This window comes from Lutra lutra, chromosome 14 (assembly GCF_902655055.1).
Source record: "Lutra lutra chromosome 14, mLutLut1.2, whole genome shotgun sequence".
NCBI lineage: Eukaryota > Metazoa > Chordata > Mammalia > Carnivora > Mustelidae > Lutra > Lutra lutra.
Window position 1 is genome coordinate 17,159,092 of NC_062291.1, and position 15,236 is coordinate 17,174,327.

General features: G+C 38.5%; 1 pseudogene; it reads right to left on the minus strand.

Moving 5' to 3' along the window:
- Positions 1 to 13,162: 13,162 nt before the first annotated feature.
- On the minus strand, positions 13,163 to 14,842 carry LOC125084360 (syncytin-1-like; annotated as a pseudogene).
- Positions 14,843 to 15,236: the final 394 nt, after the last annotated feature.

The following is a 15,236-nucleotide window of genomic DNA, read 5'->3' on the forward strand; positions in this document are numbered from 1 at the left end:
GCCAGGGTAGCTGTCATGGGACCATCCAGTCTCAAGTGAAGTGGAATGCATGTTCAGGTCCCAAGAGCAATGAAAAAAAAAGTTTTGGAAGGTACAGCTTAATTTAGTCTAGATAAAAAGAGCTTTTATAATTCCCTGAATATTTAGTTTCATGATTCTCTTAAGCAGAGCCTGAGTCAAGGATTTGGGTTAAGTAGTTTATTTGAGACTTTATCCAAAAGAGCAGTAAAGAGGGAGTGGAAAGGATGTACATTATTGAAGACACCATGGTAGGCGACCCATAAAAATTACACCAGGACCTCTGAAGAAAATTCCAGAATATCTCCTTGAATGATTCCTGCAGTTGATGGGAAGTTGAGAATTATGCCTAGTTAGCTTCTCCCCATTTCCAACCTTGCTTTTTCACATGCTGAGCATCTCCATGGCTTCAGAAGAAGATACAAGATGGAAAAACGGGCCCCCAGATTCAGAACCATGGAGAAGCAGGCCCCTGTCTGTAGGACCCTTATCATCCTTCCAGACCATAGCTTAGAAAAGATAGCATCCAAGGGGATACTTCATCTCCTCTGGGCTGCCCTAAATTAGAAATTGTTTGTAATCTGAATGCCCAAGGATAAAGAGATAATAGAAATGAGGCCCAACTTATTGATGTATTTAACCTTTATTACCTATTCTCCATTGTTGTTTAGAAATAGTACAAAATGGGCAAGCCCCTGCTTTCTTGGTGCTCTCCTTGGACACAAAGGAGAAGGTTGAGTCATTTAAACCACAAATGTGGGCCAAATAGGGTGTAAATATAGCAAAGGTGGGATTGATGGGCACTCCAATGACTGACATGATGGTTGCTTGGAGGAGTGATTTCTAAGCTAAGCATGAAGATTCAGAAGGAATTACATAGACAATGAAAGGAGAGAATACTTTCCAGTTAAGGAAAAAAAAAAAAACCTTTTTAATTCCACATGACCATTGGTAAGACTGCTTTCATATTTTGTAGGTGGCTCTGAAATGGATCAGAACCTATTTACAACATGTGTTAAGTCTTCAATAAATATCCCATCATTATCATCATCATTGATATATTATATACCTTAACTCAACCTAGGTAACACCAGCATTTCTGAGTCCCTTTGCTAGTGTGGTGACCCAAGAATGCAGAGCTGAAAGCTGACAGTCATAAAGAGTGGCAGGGCCTGGGACCTGTAGGAAATTAATGCAGTGGGAAGCATCTGGTGGCTTGTAAGAAGTTCTTGGAATAACTTGAATACCGAGAAATACACTATAAAAGAATGGTTAAGAATCCAGGGTTCATTATCAGAGAGATTTTGTTTTAGCTGAGTCTCCATTGATCAGCTTTGTGATTCTGACAATAATAAGTTCTCTGCATGCTTTGATTTTTGGAACTGTGAAATGGGTGTACGAATTACATTTAACCCATGAAGTCATTATGAAGGTTAAAAGTATCCTTCATGCCCAGCATTTAACATAGTGTCTGAACCATCTTTACTTGTAAAGAAATATTCATTATTACTGTTTCCTCCTTGTTTTTAAATACTCAAGTGAAGTGACCATTCAGTCAAACTACCAACAATATTTTTTTTCTATAATGGCATCCAATAGGACCACCTGCTATACTAGTCGTTATGGGATCACATTGCCTTCTCAGGAATTTATATTCTCTCCATGTTGTTTCAAGTTACAAGCATTTTAGGTATCAATAAAATTGGTTTAGAAATGAGCTTCTCACGTTGAAACAATACACAAAGTGACAGAAACCAGTACCTGTGGTTGGATCTGACCAAGTTAAGTAGCCAGGACTAAGACGAGTCACCCACTCCCAGCACAGTGAGAACAACCTTCCCCAGCTCAAAGATGGTGCACCATGTGTCCCTCAGTGCTGAGCGAATGGATAGAAACCAGGCAGCAGGGCCCAAAAACAATGCTGCTTAGCTCTCTGCTACCATTTAGGGGGAGCTGATTTTGTTGTTAGGGTTCACATGCTGGTGAATGAAGGGCACAAAGTGTGCTTCTCAGGCAGCATCGGTTCTGTGTGGCCCCAGGTCATGTCCCTCCGATGCTGCTCTGATTGAAGAGAAAACATTTCTGTCTTTTCAGTTGATTATACTCCAACATCACCCTGAGTATTCATCTTCTAGTAAAATTTCCCCTTGTGTCAGATGTCTTAGCTTTGTCCTCTGCTGCTCTCTCCTCAACAGTCTCACCGCAGTGTTCAGATGAGTTTATACAGCTCTCTCTTGTTCAAACTGCTTGTAGACTTCCGGAAGGGAAATGCAGGTGTTTTGGGGTGGTATCCACTGTCCTACCCAATCAGCCCAAACTGAACCTCCCACTCTTCTTTCGTTTCTTTTAGAGATTTTATTTATTTATTTGACAGAGAAAGAAAGAGAGAAAGTACGAGAGGAGGAAGCAGACTCCCCACTGAATAGGGAGGCCAACATGGGACTCGATCCCAAGACCCTGGAATCAGACCTGAGCTGAAGGCAGACACTTAACTGACTGAGCCACCGAGGTGTCCCAGCCTGCCATACTTCTGTCCTTGTCTGAAAGTAACTAATTGCATACTCGTGATTATTCTCAAATACACCACTTAATTCCATACCTTTACAGCTTTCCACATGCAATTTTTGGCTTCCCAAAACTCTGCACCTTGATTTCCTCTACCTGTGAAGCCACCTGAAGGGTCACCTTCTTCATCAAGGCAAAAGCGTCTCTGACCCCTCAGCACTGTGCTGTATCGTGTAATACAGCACCAGACAGCTATCCCATGTCAGCAAAACTGGTCCATTTCAGCCTCAATAACCCATTTGCTTAGAAGCCATTAATGTCAGAAACCACATGTGATTCTTGTTCTTACTCAGTTCTGCAGCTCAGCATGCTCCTTTGCATGTAGTAGGCATTACGAGAGCGAAATGCTACAAAGCACAGATCAGCTGCGATATAATTGTACAGTGGTGAATTCTGTGCTCTAAGAGATGAGTAGCTCCTCCCTGTTCGAGCAGAGCACATCTCAGGCCCAAGTACTCTGCCCAGGGATTTTAACCAACAGAGGATTCCTGGTTATATTATCCTGAAATATCTAAAAAAAAGATATTTATGCTTCTATGGAAAAGAAAAGTGTTTTTAAAAAAGTGTTTATTGGCACTGTGTCTAATTGACCTCTTGCTAATTACATGAATTGTGAAAAATACATTTTATTCCCTGAGTTTGATTTCATATCTCTCACATTTACCTTAGTCAAAAGAAGTTTCTCTCACAGAGGGGCACCTGGGTGGTTCAGTGGGTTAAACCTCTGCCTTCAGCTCAGGTCATGGTCTCAGGGTCCTGGGATCAAGCTCCACATCAGGCTCTTTGCTTAGCAGGCAGCCTGCTTCCCCCTCTCTCTCCGCCTGCTGCTCTGCCTACTTGTGATCTCTCTCTCTCTCTCTGTGTCAAATAAATAAATAAAATCTTTTTAAAAAAGTTTCTCTCACACAAAAAAATGTCTTGTTAATGAGATTTCAGTAAGATCAATACTGTGGCACTCAGAATAACAAGAGAATATTCTTAAGGCGCCTGGGTGGCTCAGTTGGTTGAACATCGGACTCCTGATTTCAGCTCAGGTCATGATCTCAAGGTCATGGGATCCAGCCCTGCACCAGACTCCCCCCCTCCTTTGTAGGGAATCTGCTTGGGATTCTCTCTTCCTCCCTTAGCAATGCCCCCCCACCCCCAGTCATGTGCTCTCACACTCTCTTTCCTTCTCTAAAATAAATAAAAATAAAATATTTTTTAAAAAGAGAGAGAGAATATTCTTTAATTTCCTAGGGAAAGTTCTTAGGAAATTTAGGCATGTGAATTTTACTAAAATGTAGGAAGGAAGAAAATGACAACACCCTATCCTGCTTAGATTATAAGGTCCTGTGATGCCTTCTATCATTTGTTTAATGTGTCATGTATTTGGTAGTAATGTGTGTGTGTGTGTGTGTGTGTGTGTGTGTGTGTGTGTGTGTATGCATATATATATAAAATTTTATAATTTGCGAATTTCAATATATGTGTGTATACACATATATGTGTGTGTACACATATGGTATATATATGATATATGTATGTATGTGGTATATATGATATGTGTGTGTGTGAGTGTGTGTCCTTAAACAAGAATCAACATCATCACGAAAATCATCTGTTTTGAATTTCAAGGGGAAAAATGATGGTTGTGTATATACACAAAGAATTACAAAAGTTCTTCACTTCTGCATAAAAGCTATGGAGAAATACAGGTCTTTTAAAATTGTTTACCTCCTTCCAGGAGACTACTAATTTATGCACAGTCAAATTACTAGAAAATTTTGCTGAAGATATGCTTTGTAGAGAGAATTATTTATTTCATGGAGAATTGAGAAAATTGAAAATATCTTTCCCTTCTTACATGGTTTATATAGATTTGGAAAGATAGAAAATCCTACAAAATAATATATTATAAATGTAAATAAGTTGAAAAATATTATATGCATCATATGTAACTATAAAATTATATTTATGTGTATATGCATGTATAAAATAAATGTCAGACCCAAGTAATCTGAGCTGCCCTAGCCAGTGCCTACCCATGGTAAGCAGTGAACAAACAACAACAAAACCAAAGGATAAACAAACAGGGAAAAGAAATGCACAGTGTTTATAACTCAATATATTTTTTTCTAAAGAAATCATGGCTGCTTTTGGAACTTTTTAAAAATCCCTTCTTCTAAAATGAGAGCTTTTTTATGGCTAGGATGAAAACTTAACTTCCTTTATGTGGCTAAGACCAGACATAACAGTAGATCATCAAAAAACCAGGGCTGAATGAGTAATTTAATTAATAAAGAATTCCCCTTATTGGCCTTTCCTATGCATTTAGGGTTAACCATTCCTCTTGCCTTGATTGTGTTATACCTGGCCTGGTCAGCACATAAATGTTGAGTTGGGATTCTGTTCTACCCAATTCTTTTTTTCTTTACAGTCATGTAATAGATGAGATCCAGTATGCATGTGGCAGGTTTCCACTGAGACTGGAGAGCAGGCAGATCTTTCTATTCCTTTCCTGTAACTGGCCCATTCACCAGCAAATATGGTGGGTGATTGCCTCAGCAATACTCTTTGGCTTCCCTCTAGTACTTAGATTCTAGTCTAAACTGAAAATCTATATTTAATTATCAATTGTTGCTAATCCTGGGACATAATTTCACTAGTGGTTTATATTTTCCATCACTATAGCTGTTCTTGTATGATCGCATTAGGTGATAATTTATCAAAGCTTTCATGTAGGAGAAATCCAAGAGACATGCTGTGACAGGTAGAAATATACACATGCTTGCCACAGTGCCTTCACTGTATTTATATTGTATTTATATTGTATGTTATTTATATATATACATATATATATTTATATATGTACTTATATTGTATGTTAATATAGTTTTTCTTATTATTCTAAGCATTTCAAAGCTAAGGCTCCAACTCATTATCTTCTAAAATGATGCTTTAAATAAAATACTGATTTTTCATACAGACAAATCACTCTGCTCTAAGCAAGATAGAAGTTGCTATAGGAAAACCAAGGAAATATTTTTAAAAGCTTCACTTTCAAGTGTCTTAGAGTAAATTGAATACACAGACTAATTTAGGTGGCACAATAAACAATACAAAGCAACACATTGTATTTTCATATTTTTTAAAAGATTTTATTTATTTATTTGAGATAGAGAGTGAAAGAGAGAGAGCATGAGTAGAGAGCAGAGAGAGGAAGAAGCAGGATCTCCACTGAGCAGGGAGCCCAACATGGGGCCTGATCCCACCTAAATCAAAGGCAAATGTTTAACCAACTGAACCACACAGGTGCCCAATTTTCATTATTTTTTAAAATTCTTACTTAAATTCTGATTAACATGTAGTGTACAATATAGTGCTTCAACACTTCTATACATCGCCCTGTTTTTATTAGGACAAGTGCCCTCCTTAATCCCCATCACCTATTGCTCCCCCCTCCCCCCACCCTTTCCCCTCTGATAGCCATCAATATGTTCTCTATCATTAAGAGTCTGTTTCTTGGTTTGCCTCTCTACTCTCTCTTTTTTCCCCACTGCTCATTGTTCTGTTCTGAAATTCCACATATGAGTGAAATCATATAGATTTGTCTTTCTCTGACTGACTTATTTCATTTAGCATTATACTCTCTAGTTCCATCCATGTCATTGCAAATGGCAAGATTTCATTGTTTTTTATTGCTGATTAATATTCCATTTTTTGTGTGTGGATATATATATATATATATATATATATATATATTCACATGCATACCACCACTTCTTTATTCATTCAACAGTTGATGGACATCTGGGCTCTTTCCATATTTTGGCTATTGTAAATAATGGTGCTTTAAACATCGGGGTGCATATGTCCCTGTGACTTAATATTTCTGTATTCTTTGAGTAAATACCTTCTAGTACAATTGTTGGGTTATAGGGTAGTTTTATTTTTAACTTTTTGAGGAAACTCCATATTGTTTTCCAAAGTGGCTGCACCAGTTTCCATTCCCACCAACAGTGGAAGAGGGTTCGCCTTTCTCCATATCCTCACCAACACCTGTTGTTTCTTGGGTTGTTGCTTTTAGCCATTCTGACAGGTATGAGGCAGTATTTCATTGTGGTTTTGATTTGCATTTCTCTGATGATGAGTAATGTTGAACATTTTCATGTGTCTGTTAGCCATCTCGATGTCTTCTTTGGAAAAATGTCTACTCATGTCTTCGGCCCATTTTTAAATTGGATTATTAATTTTGGGGGTGCTGAGTTTTATAAGTTTTTTAATATGTTTTGGATACTAACATTTTATCAGGTATATCATTTGCAATTATCGTTTCCCATTAATAGGAGACAGATTTTAAGAAAATAGCATATAAATAAAGCTAACTTATAATGGTATCACATGCCAACAAGGACAGTGACCTTTGCTTTTCCAACATATCATGGGAGTCTGACATGGTAATGCCAAGTAAGTCTCCATAAAAAGTAATGGTGTCAGATGCTGTTAGCTGATGTGCATTGTTTTCTAACTCACCTTCCTTGTCTTTACCTCTACTATGAAACTTTCTTTTGAGGTTAGATTCCCTTGAAACTATTCTTTACTGTCCAACTGATGGTTCTAGCTAGTGAACTGAGAAGTGGCATAATTATAGAATTAAGCAGAAATCAGATTGACATAACCCATTCTTTGCTTCTGTCATCTGGAACACAAGTGTGATTCTGGGGGCTGCAACAGGTGTTTTGTCTCTCTGAGTTAAACACACACACACACACACACACACACACACGTGTGTGCATGCATCCATGCCAGTGATGACAGGATGGGAAGATCTTGGATTTGATTACATTGGTTATCTCCTGCATCAGTCCTAGATTGCCTACTTCCATATTTCTTCTCTGTGAGTTTTTTCGATATTCTATTGCAAAAAGCACTATTATTGAGTTGCTATTATGTGCAGTTTAAAACCTCAATTCACTGATACGGTATGGATGAGCTGTGGTCAAAGGGTGAGTGGGAAGTCATCGGAACTAATGGGAAAGTATTCCCAGTTTAGAATATTTCTACTTAAGACAGGTTTTTTTCTGATATTTTTCTGGCCTTCCTAAAGCTTTTCCTGTCTTGCTTATAGCACCATAATCAATATATGTGAAAAATAAACATCTTATTATTAAGTGCATCATTTGGGGAATAAAACAAAGTGGAAAGACGTCTCTGTCAGGCTTCTATTTTATTAAGCCAACTAAAATAAAACGAAACAAGTACACAATAAAAGTTTACATGGAATTCTTCTTCCATATCGCAGGGAAAGTGAAATCATTTTGAAAAAAATCCAAGTTAATTGCCTGGTAGTTTTTGTCTTATATTTTATAAAATTACAACATACTCTCCTAGGAAACAGCCTAGATAATGTCACAGTGAGATTTATAAGTGAGAATAGACAACATGGAGAAGGTTTATTGATTACGGTTTCTGGTAACACTCACTGTTGGGGGCCTCCTGCTGTGTTGCAAGTAATAGAAGAAACTTTCAACTATTCAAGCTGTTCATGTTATAGAAGCTGTCTAAGCTCACTCATACCCATGAACAGAGTCCTTAAATGCTGCTTTTAAACATTTTACCTGACTGAATGTTTTTATCATTTTGTTTAGTTTTGCTAGCACACATAGTAGGAGAAAGAGATCTGTGATTATATAAAAGAGAGAATTAAAAATACAAGTAAAGAATACAATAAACCTCATCATCTTCTAGTTCTAGACCATTAAAAAGGAGGCTTGAAAATAATAAAGAACCCAAATGTGGTATAGTGTACAGTACATCTTTGACTTCAGATAGAATTTGAGGAAAATTCCCTCTCTTCTGCTTTTAGTTCTATGCTTCCTTGGAACCTGCAAAGAAAGGGAAAATCAAAATCAGTATCCTATAAATACATACACCTTAGCTAGCGTCCATAATGATTCTACAGAGTAGATATTTTGAAAATTATCTTCATATAAGTTGAGTCTTTATTATAGTGACCTGTACATAGTGGGCTTAACAAAATTTCCTTTACTAAGCCCCTCCCAAGACATTCTTTCCTTTTCTTTAGACCAAGACTAAAGCATACAGCAATAGGGTTAAGCTGAAGATGAAGAGATAAAGTAGATGCACAATATGGGCATGTAAATACTAATTACTCCAGTCAGCTAAAACTACTATTGATACAGCTATCATCAAAAAGGCAAAACATAAATGCTTACAAGATTGTGGAGAGAGAGGAGACTTTGCGCATTGTTGGTACATCTGTCAAGTGGTACAGCCACTATGGAAAACATTAGAGATTCCTCAGTAAATTAAAAATAGAACTAATATGTGATCCAGCAATTCTACTTCTGGGTATACATCCAAGGATAATGAAACTAGTGTCTTGAAGAGATATCTGTACTCTTGTGCTCATTGCAGCATTATTTATAATAGTCAAGCTATGGAAAAACCTATGTTTCCATCAATAGATGAATGGATCAAGAAAGTATGCTGTATATTTGCAACAACATGGATGGATTTTGAGGGCATTATGCTAAGTGAAATAATCCAGATGGGGAAAGACCAATACCTATGAGTTTGTTGACACAGACGGGTTTAAAATATTAACAAGTAAGACATGAGTAATTTTAAAGAAGACAAAAAGATACTATTTCAGAACATGTTAAAGAATAAAACATAAGAGATAAAGAAGAGATACCATATAGGAGATGTTAAAGAAAGTTTCCAGGCAGAGGGAATATAATACTATATGGAAATTTGAATGTACACAAAGGAATGATGGGAACTTAAAAAATAAAAAATGAAAATGAATGCAAAAAGCCTTTTTCATTATTTTTAATTATTTAAAATAAATAATTGACTGTCTAAAGCAGTGTTTACCAGTCAGCCCATTCCTGAAATCAGACTCATGGCCCTAGAAGCTAAGATTGTTTCCTTGTTTTGTTTTTTTTATATTTTCAATGATTGTAGAAATAAATACAAAAAACAGCAGCAGCAGCAACAGCAGCAACAAGCATAATACGTGACCCACAAAGCCTAAAATATTTACTGTCTAGCCATTTGAGAAAAAAAATTGCATACCTTTGATCTGAATCTAAAGTAAAAATTGTGGCAATATATTGTAAGGGTTATAACAAGTAAAACATACAAGAGACACATATGGCAGTTATAATACAATGAATAGGAGAGAGAAAACAGACATATAATGTTGCGACATTCCCACACTGTACAGAAAATTGTATATTATTTCAACATAGATTGAGATGAGTTACAGATGTATATTTTAAAAATGGCAATAAGCCAATAAGTTAACTAATTAATTAACTAATGAGCCAATAGTGGAATTGAATTGGAATCATAAATACCTAGTCATAAGAAAGATAGGAAAGAATGATGAGAACAAAGAATAGATGGGAAAGATAAAAGATAGCTAGCAAATGATAGATTTAAATCCGACCATATCAGTAATTTCATTACTACAGATGATCTGAACACTGGTTATAAGTCAGAAATTTCCAAATAAGATAAAATACATACTATGTACAAGACACCTACTTTAACTATAAAGACATAGATAATTTAAAATTAAAAGGTTAGGGGCACCTGGGTGGCTTAGTGGGTTAAGCCTCTGCCTTAGGCTTAGGTCATGGTCTCAGGTCCTGGGATGGAGCCCCGCATCAGGCTCTTGGCTCAGCGGGGAGCCTGCTTCTCCCCTCTCTCTGCATGCCTCTCTGCCTACTTATGATCTCTCTCTGTCAAATAAATAAATAAAATCTTTAAAAATTTAAATTAAATTAAAAGGTTAGAAAAAGATATCTCATGCTAACACTGTATTGGTATATTTGGATTTCCTGTATTAATATAGCACAAATTAGACTTCAGAATTAGGAATATCATCAGGAATAAATACAAGCTACACATTGATAAAGAAGTCAGTTCACCAAGAAACTATACCAGTTTTAAATGCTTATGTACTTTATAAATAATGTATCTTAAAAATACATAAAGCAAAACTGATAAAACTTAAAAGAAAAATAGATAGAGAAAGAATATAAACTCCCTCAATATTTCTTACTTTAACTGAATTTGAAAGATAATATATTGGATATATGGTATTAAATAACAGTATTATTAAAATAATTTTATCTGCTATTCATTTGTCTTAATGCAGCTATAGAAAACTTAAAGTTGTGTCTATGGCTAATAATATATTTCTTTTTGACAATGCTGCATTATAATAACTAAACAGTAGTACATTAGAACACATTTGGATTATTATAAACAATAATCTGCTTCTGGGGTAGTCCCTTCACTGGGTACTCATTGCCTTATATTGTACTCTATTTATTTACTGTCAAAGAGATTATAGTTCCAAAGTACAGAAAACTGCTTTTCCTGAGTTACCACAGTGCTCTCTTAAATCATTTCTGTGATTGTCATAGTTTTACATGTTTCTGTATAAACAAGTTCAAATGAGAGTAAGAGAATGATTTGAAACTCTTCCAGCTGCGATATGAAATTACTGGAATCAGGTGTTTTTATTGATTGGTTTATTTTTAAAAAGCTAAATGAATGCAATAAATGTGTTTGCTTATTTTTTAACTTCTTCCTTATTTAAAAAACAAAACAAAAACTTCCATGAGTTTTAAAGAAGAAAAAACAAGATACAAAAAAATGTATTTGTAGCTGAGATATGAGAGAAACAAAGAAAACATAGGTGGGAAAAACAGATGAAGATAGTTATAGAATTTAGCCCTTAGGGCACATGTCAGGAGATCCTGTAACTTTCACCATCTATAGGTCAGAAATGGGCTTTGTGTTTCCTAGCTACCCTAGAAAAAAGAAAAACATATTGATTTATAAGATCTACTGTGTAAAAACAAAAACCGAAATAAATAAGTGAAAATAAAACCTGCTCAGCAGAAGCAAAACTTACTTTTACTAGGAACTAAAGTATGTTTCTTTATTTCTTAGAGGATGCAGTGTAATTAGGAAACCTAAAAAAGGCATTGTAATGTAATTAGGAAACCTAAGAAAGGCATTCTAGTCATAAATACATAAAACCAAAATCAAAAGGCTGTTTGCCATTACATTCTTCAACGCTTATCTTTAATATAGCGACAAAACACAATTTCATAAATCCCATGAATGGGAATGCTAAGTAGTTTTTTTTTTTTTTTTTTTCTGAACATGAGCATCATGATCTGGTGTAATACAAGGATATAAGGCAAACTACGAGAACGATGGATTTTGTGTCATATGGATAATCCTTACCTTTATCTAAGACCAAAGATTTTGATTAGTATTATCCACTACAGAATTTGTAATGAAGAGTTGCTAACAGATCACAGGGAGCAACACTATTTCAGTTTGCCAGTTCTTTAAAATGAATGTGGAATTAACATTTCCTAATGGAAATTGGAGATATCTTACAGAAAAAAGAGTTTATCCCACCCCCACTAAAGAGAGAAAGGAGAATGAATTGTGAATAAAATGCTTATTTTCCTTTGCAAAAGCATATTTATTCTCAGCTAAATATTTTCACCTTTATATAGGAATTACCTTTAAAAAATTACTGTTGTTCTAAATTAAAGGAAAGAGAATGCACACCGGCAACTTGGTTTTTTAATTTCTATTGACACACACAATTAAAAATTGCCATACATTTGAAACACACGGTCTTTCTGTCCAGAATGAGTATTGGCTCATAATTGCAATGTGGGAAGATGAAAGAGGTAAACAAAAAACTCGAGAAGGAAAGAACCCTTCTGGAGGCATTCTGTCTAATAGCTAGTTATAGTACTTGAAACTTATGTAGGTTTAATGTGCCAATGCAAATTATGGTGGAAGGCGACACTACTGGAAAGGTTATACATGTGTGGGTCAAGGAGTACATGGGAAATCTCTGTACTTTCCTTCCAGTATTGCTGTGAATGTAAACTTCTCTTAAAAAATAAAGTCTTTATAAAAAATTAATAAAATAAACCATCAAAGAACAAACAATAGAGCATTGCTCCTAGATAAGATATGATTGCTAATCCTACACAAGTGTGATTTTTACTAACTGAATCTGCGTTAGAATGAATATGATTCCATTTTTAAAAAATTCTTTGTGTTGCTCCTCTTTTTCTCCTTTCAATACAGGTCTCAAAGTAGCTAGTTGCTGTAAAGTTTTTCTGGCGAGATAAACACAACACCAGGCAAAGTGGGTGCAAGGCAAGATTTATTAAAGGCACTCACTCTCCGGTGAAGTTTCAGGGCTCAGGAGAAGGGGAGCCAGGAAAGTTATGCTGGGAGGAGGTGGGCACCCTCTGGCGAGGTTCCGAGACTCTGGAAAGCAGAGTGGCGGAAGTCGCGCCCAAGGCAGGGAGGAGGGGGATTTTAAGGGGCCTCCAGGGGAGTTCAGGGGTCTTTCGGCAAGTTTCCCTTATTCGGATATTTCACCTGCTCCTTGGGGTCCCATTGGTCCACTGGAGCCCGGGGGTCTCAGATTCCGCTTGTCAGGGTCCCATTGGTCCACGGGGGCGGGTGGGCGGGGGTTCAGATTCTGCTTGGGTCTTTGTTCTCCTGTCCGAGCTCAAGTTTGTGGCGGGAACTTTCGCCATCTTAAGTAGCCCTTTCTTTCTGCCAGCCCAACATTCCGACCTTTTGCTTTATATAATGGTGCCAGGGGCGTTGACTCAGTTCTGGCTACTTCCTGCTGACGGGGGGCGTCGTCATAGGAGTAGTCAGAAGTGGGCAGGCGAGAGTAGGGCTGGAGGACGACATTCGGGCAAGGTCTTGTAGGCGACCCTGCAAGTATCGGAAAAGACAAGGAGCAACTGAGACTAGAAGGAGGATTATGCATACAGGTCCCGCCAAAGGGAGCAGCCAGGTTACCCAGGTGTAGGGGTCCAGGCCCCAGAAAGACGTCTCTTGCTGCCGTGCTTAGGCAGGTCCCCCCTTTTTTGGCAGTCAAAAGGTCTAAGGCCCGTCGGTTCTGCAGGGCTAAGGCCTCCAGGCTGGTAACTTGCATCTGTACGGCTGTGAGGGAGTCAGCAATCCGTTCCATGTCATCATTCAGGGTTTGGGAGAGTTTGTAATAAAAGTCTATGGAAGTTCCTATCCCCGCTGTTCCGGTTGCCACCCCTGTGGCTATCCCTGCCCCTATTATGAATGGGAGGAAGGCAGCCCTTCCTCCACGGTGTTGGGGGAATAGGATGGATTGCTGCTGGGATTCAGAGTAGATGGTGGTAGAAGGAGATAGTAGAATGAATATACAGCCTAGGGAGTCATTAGTGGTCAGGCAGCGATAGGTTCCCTGAGGGAACGAGAGAAATATTCCCGAGGGAGTACAGTACGGGAGGGAGGAGTTAGTGATGTTGGCAGCTGTGGTGGTAAGGGGGGAGGACACATTAATAATAGGTATGTTTCCCCCAATGGGGCTGATATGGACTGTATTATTTGTGGCCGTGGAGTTGGGGAGTGGCCAGTCAATAGGGAGGGGTACCCCTACAATGTTGGAATGTGTTGAAAAAGGGAAACAGATCCAGCAGTCATTGTCAACGTTCTTCAACACATTTCACCATAGGTTGTAACTAGAGTTCAGGAGGGCCACTGTCAGTTGTTCCGTGGTAGGGAATTTTTGGATGCTACCAAGATTCCGGGTCGCTGGGGGTTTGGAGTCGTTTACTCAGGTCCGTCACCGCTGTTTTAATGTGTTCACAGCTAGCCTGGTCCTGGACACCCCCCCTTCCCCGTCAGAGAGACCGACATGACCCAGATAGGTCCAGCAAACTTTTCCAGACCTGGGGTAGATGTTGCAGGGGGCAATACCGCGTTTGGCTGTCACAAGGTCAGAGACCCAATAGGTTTTCTGGGCATATGTACAGGTTGTTGGTTCCTTTCCCTGGTAGCAGGTTGCAGGCATATAAGTAAAGGCTGAAAAATAGTGAGAGGTACCTGAACCCCTCATGTAGCTAGACTCACATGGGTCCACCTGGTTTGTCTGGATTAGAAGGAATATGAGAAGGGGCCCTAACCAAGCGGAGTTTGGTGGGGCTTGCCATCTGGGAAGTCCAATCAGTATCTGTGGGTGCCGGGTTGAGATTGTTGATATGTACCCATGCAGAGTGCCCCAACAGTTTCACAGCAGTTGGGGTGGTAAGGACGACCGTATGAGGCCCGGTACACCAGGTTTGTAAGGATCCTGGCTGCAAGCTTTTGAGGAGGACCTAGTCCCCAGGAGATAGATCTCGTATACCCCCTTCAGAAGCATGGTCACGTGGGGCTGGCATGACAGTGTTGGCGTGGGCCCTTAAGAGAGCTCGGAGGAGAGTGAGGTAAGGTAGATAGGATAAAAGAGGCGGGGGAAATGGTCGGAAGGCTATGATTTATAAGAAAGGGCCAGCCGTATAGTAATTCAAATGGGCTTAAGCCCGAAGGCCCTCGGGGCATAGCCCGGAGTCTGGTGAGAGCCAGGGGCAGAAGTGTGGCCAGGAAAGGCGGGTCTCTAGGGTAAGTTTGGTGAGTTGGGCTTTGAGCAGCCCGTTGGCCTTTTCTACCTTACCCGAGGACTGTGGGTGGTATGGGATATGAAGTTTCCAGGTTATGTTGAGGCTCTCAGCAACCTGTTGGGTTACACTGGAGATGAAGGCGGGTCCGTTGTCCGA